Raw genomic sequence first — 6,010 nt, 5'->3', positions numbered from 1 at the left:
GAGTGTTTATATGCCGTTTAATGAATGACATGTGGTCTATTTGAAATTATGTGCGCTTCTTACATTCACATTTTCATGTTTATTCGAATACTTTTCATTCAAATCCATATGGTTTGGTTTCAAAACCTTCTAAACCCAGATGGTCGCACATATAGATGGGTGCTGGAGCGGTGCGCAAGCACTGCTCCATGGGCGATGTGCGGGATTTCTAACCACTCAACTCCGCTCACATGCTCTGATGTCCGTAGCTAAAGTAAATTATCTACCTGTTTCTTCGGATTCTGGGTTGGAATCTGGCTCAGAGTCGTCGCCATACTCCGCCAAAGAAGAGAGAAGTACACTATTTTTGCTGCTCGCCATTTCTCCACCGGTCGCATAACAATGACGTCACGTCTTCTTCTTTAGGATTTGGTTGGCGGATCGCATCCAACTTTTAGGTACATACACCGTCACCTACTGTACTGGAGTGTGAGGCCATTCACAGCCTACCTACGAAAGGAAAAGGAAAATGACCCTGCCAACTATTAGCCCTCACAAAACAATAACAAAAACCACACCACCACATTCCAATATTTAACCCTATCTAATCTTACTACAGATCAACTGTCTGGGAGGACATAACACTACCACTCAACACCCTCTGCAACTGTCTGGGAGGACATAACACTACCACTCAACACCCTCTGCAACTGTTCTGCAGTAAACCCTTGCCATTTTTGTAATGACTTGGTGCTGCCTATCTTGGTCAGGATGCTCTTGAAAAAGATATTTTAAATCTCAATGAGCCTTTCCTGGTTAAATCAAATAAAAATAAATAAATCCCAAGTACTTCTCTGCAGCTGCCACCACAACATCTATCCTCTGTGATTTTACGTTCCATTCCAGCTGTATAATTGACCACCATGGCCATGAACGCCAACAAACCAACCTTACTGAAGCACATGCTATTCCTATCACTCTACTCCCAGGGATATTCTTAGGATCCCTCACCCTGGACCCATCTTCCTCAACTACTCTCTTCACTGCCTCAGCACAGGACACCTTCTGCACTACTGTGATCCTGGTAACCTCAACCTGCCTTTCTCTCACCGGACACATCTGATCTCCAGCACCATTGATACCCCCACAGTTTACACACACACCTTTTTCCAACGATACGACACATTCCTTTGTCTCATGTCCTCCTGCACACTTATCACATCTAGGAATCTCCCTCCTACACTTCTGCCACAAGACCATAAGCTTGACACCTAAAACACTGTAATGGGTTTGGGACAAAAGCTCTAACGGACACATCCTAACTTGACTTTATCTGGTAAAAACTCTGCATCAATAGTACAGTGTCTTCTCTGTTTCACCACGCTCTACACTGGGTCTGCGTCACATCAAATGGCAGGCGTCACAGACACAGGGAATCTTCAACTTCAGTTGACCCTCATCAACACTTAACGCCATACCAGTTATCACTCCTTTCAAAGACGCCCTGCTCCAGAGAGGAAAGCATGTCACAGTCCCCAGACCCGTGGTGTAGAGTGCACGCTCCCCCTTGACGGCGGAGACACGAGAAAGTCACTTTCACCAACCCAACATTCCCCAACCTCTTCTCCACCCAACCTGATACCACATATGGGTCAGCCAGAAGGCAAGGATCCATTGTCTCCAAAAAATCTCACTCCTACTGGGCAAAAAAACACAATCGTGACAAGGCTTAAACTCTGTGTTCTTTACCGCACCTGACACCGCAGTTAATTCATCTTCAATTTCCTTCTGCAGAACTCTATATTTACTCTTAATATGTTCCACTTTCTTCCTTTTCCCCCTCCTGCCCGCTCCTCCTTTCCATCCTCAATGACTCCATCTCCAAGTCCATTCTGGCACACCCGCCATCTTGTGACTCATTCTGGCTCTGCTATACACGACGACGGCACTTTCAGCATCGCTAATGATATGCGCATGCATATAGTTTTTTATTGAAAGGATTCATTTAAAGTTTCAACATTTAATGATAATCAAACAGCACAATTTCATAATCAAATTACGCAAATCAATTTATGAACGTTATTATCTTGACTTGGATCGAATTATTTGCCAATTCAGACATTCCTCAGAGTGTTTGTTTAAATGATGGTCCCATTAATAATGCTTGGGTCTGGAAGCTTTTTTTGCACAGTCTTTTCTTTTGGAAAAGTCATCGTAGACGTAAGGGGGTAGAGAAAATCTCAATGGCCGTAGAACAGTCATGGAGAGTGGGACCCACTTCTCTAAAGCACCCCCTTCTTCATTCTCCTCTTCCCCCCTCCAGGTGAGCAGCAACAGCCATATATTAGAGCGAAGACCACCAGGGCCAGGATCATCAGCAGGAACAGCCCTATGACCACAATACCCCCCAACGCCCAGGGCTCCATCTGCAGGCGCTGCACAGCCCACTGGACCCAGTCCTCTGGTGACCCTGCCGGGTCAGGGGGGTCTGGAACACTACAGTGGGAGTGAAAAGTCAGAGGTAGGGGTCAGAGGAAAGGGGTCAGAGGAAATGGGTCAGTGATAGGGGTCAGATTGGGGTCAGGAAGTAAAGTGGGGTACAAAGTTGTTTTGTTGTATTTTTAGTTGAAATGATCCAGAAAAAGCCCATTTAGAAGATTTCTTCAGATTTGTTTGACCAGCTCTTTCATAGAACAACAAATGTCAGTTTTAAAGATACACAACTTTTCCTTTTTCCTTTAATTCCACCGATGTTTGTTTCACATTGTAACCTACTGGCAGCTTTTCTTCATGTTACAGATCTGTTCATTATTTTTCTTTCTTACTGTCTTACTAGCTCTGACTTTGCTGGTCGTTACTTTATTGAGGAAAAATTTACCGACTACGACTGTGATAAGCAGTTGTCCCACTTAGCCACAGTATCTTCAGATGAATGCACTGACTTGTAAGTTGCTCTGGATAAGAGTGTCTGCTAAATTACTAAAATGTTAAATATAAATGTAAATCTGTTAATCAACAAGTTTCCAATCAATGACTCACCTTTCCAGAGCCATCTCTCAATGTTCTCGGTGATGGTGACAGTAAATACAGTCTGTGAGACCTGGGTTCTGGATGTATAGGCCTCTGTTAGTATCTCAATAGCTGGTCCAACCCTGCATCTGTATTCCAAATAAACACTCCACTTCAGCCTCTAGAAGACCTTCTTTAGCGTGAGAGTCTTGGTATCCTGTGAGGTACGCTCATTTACTCACTCTCAACTCCAACTGGATTTTTCTCACTCGATTCCACTTGATTCCAAAAGCCTAATCAGTGATCGTGACTAGTTCTCTTGTTGTGAGGGCTTTCAATATGTGACGCAGTAGGAGAGAGAGAGAGAAGTCCAGCTGGGTTAATGTTTACCGACAATATTGACTCTATCGGAGGTGAGGCCCGAGACTGTGCTACAAGGTCTGATAAGATAAGCTCTACTGCACAATACACTACACCGCTGAGTGGCACGGTTACTGGCACCTGAAGGGAAAGTATCAGGGATAGGGTGGGTCAGTATAAAGATGGAGTCTTTGTCGTTTAATAGATGGAAAGTTAGATATGACATAAGCCCAGCCAGTGTTACATTCCAATGGTTTTAGCTGTTGACACAATGCATTAATAAGAAGAAGAATTACAATGTACATTTTTTAAAATCTTTAATGTACTATATTTTATTTGCACTTAAACATTAAGTAAAGCTAAACTTGTTGCTCCTCAAATGACAACTACAGATGAATATAATCCCAAAACAGGTTGTTTCACTCCAAATGATTGATGTACAATGAATCGGTGATGGTACAGTAACAGTACAACTAATGATAATCACGATTTGCCATCTGTAAGGCAACAGATATGTCAGGCCCTGGGACTTAGAGAGCCTTTAATTCTCTAATTTGGTTAGGTCGGGGTGTGACTAGTGTGGGTACTCTAGTTTTTGTATTTCTATGTTGGCCTGGTATGATTCTCAATCAGAGGCAGCTGTCTATCGTTGTCTCTGATTGGGGATCGTATTTAGGCAGCCTTTTCCCACCTGTTGGTTGTGGTATCTTGTTTTTGTATTGTTGCCTTTGAGCGCGACAAAGCTACACGTTAGTTTCTTTGCTCTTTATTGTTTTTTGTGCCGGTTCACATAATAAACGATGATGAACCCAAACCATGCTGCATTTTGGTCCGATTCTTACAACGACGTTCGTGACAAGATATTACTACTATTTCTACAATACTGCATCAATAATGTACAACACTTTTTTCAGCTGTGACAGGCAGCCTAGAGGTTAGAGCACTGGGCCAGTAGTCACTAGTTCAAATCCCAGAGGGGACAAGGTGAAAAACCTGTCTTTGCCCAAGGCATTTAACCCTAATTGTTCCAGGATTGCCATTGATAGTGGGTCACCCCACACTTATTATACCAGTTGCGTAAATGTATTGTGTTCATTGCACCAGCAGAGGGCACTCTCTATATGACCGTCCCTTCTTTTCCACTGGAAAACAGCCACACAAAAACAAGTTAGGAACTTCAGCACGTTTTCTATAGAGTCATCTTGAAGGAGAACAGAGATGGGTTTTACATTATGGACATTAAAACAACTTCGTTAAACACAACAAGAGTGAAATCTGAGGGAGTTAAAAAAAATGATAGGGGGCAGACAATAAAAATACTTCTATAGACCTACAAAACACACAACATAAAACCTATCAGCTCTTCCAGGTCAAATCACATGAGAAAGCAGGATAAAACTTGGGTGGGTCTTTCAACCCTCGGAGTGGTTTGTGTCCTCAGACAAAACAACAGCACAGAAGCAATGTTCACAGTTCTCTGTTTATAGAGTGTCATTGTCTGTTTAAAGCTACTGCTACGTAGTGTTAATGAGTCGGCCATTGCTCATCAGTCTTTATACACACACAGATTCCTCAGGCTGGTTGCAGAGCAGTCTGTCTGTCCCCTCCAAGCTAGATTGTCCAGGCGATTCTAAGACTAGTTCTTCCCTGGGATTGCTGTTTCCTCCCTTCCTTAAATGTTCTATATATTGTAGCTGGGCCAATGTCTCCTCCTCAGACAGACTGTAAGGGCTGGACTCGGGATTTAAGCTTTCCACAGCAACAGCAGCGAACGCAGGACAGCACAATGATAAACAAGAATGTAGCTGGAAGGGGAGAGAGAGAGAGAGAGGAGAGAGATTTAGCTTCATGACAATATTAGGTAAACAAAGACTAACTTGTTGCTCTGCCAATAACAGATTGAAATGTCACATGATAAATGTGATTTCTGATTACATTAGTGCTGCTGTGATCACTGTAATTCAACTCTTGTGGTTTTACCCAGTTAAAATAGAAACGATCCGAGATCACTGATCTGACTGCTTATTCATTTTAAAGTGAACTTGTGTTGCCATGGCTTTTATGACGTGCTCCTATGCTATCAATGACTCAGACATTAAAAAAATCAAAAATCAATGGGGGCCCCTCTGGAGGCTCGGGGGCCCGGTCGGTAATCCGGCCAATAACAACATAATGAAAAACATTAAGACCTCCATTGACAGGCGGTTGGCTAAGTGGAGATTCCACCATTTTGCTTACAGGCATTTCGTTCCTTCAGATCTACCAGAGTTCTCTAAGGGTTGAGGCCTACGGACGTGGAATGTGCCTAGACTCACCGACGAACAGGATGATGATGAAGAACGCCCCCAGCTCCAGTGAGTTGGCCTGAGGGAGGTTCTGCAGTTTAGTCCACACCTTATTCAGGATGTGCAACACCTCCTCCCTCACCTCCATCTTGGATTTCCCCTTGGCCTGGTCAGGTCTCACACACAGAGGGTAATGTTGGTCAAACTAATTGTAGCGTACAGGAGACAACGATACAAAGACATGGACAGAATTAGAGGTTTGATGCATTTCTTCAACACATACAAGTTTGTTCATATGCACACACACACACAGACACACACACACACACAGACACACACACACACAGACACACACACAGACACACACAGACACAGAC

Source organism: Oncorhynchus kisutch, linkage group LG20 (genome assembly GCF_002021735.2).
Source record: "Oncorhynchus kisutch isolate 150728-3 linkage group LG20, Okis_V2, whole genome shotgun sequence".
Classification (NCBI taxonomy): Eukaryota; Metazoa; Chordata; class Actinopteri; order Salmoniformes; family Salmonidae; genus Oncorhynchus; species Oncorhynchus kisutch.
The sequence above is the reverse complement of the archived record's forward strand: the minus strand, read 5'-3'. Positions refer to the sequence as shown.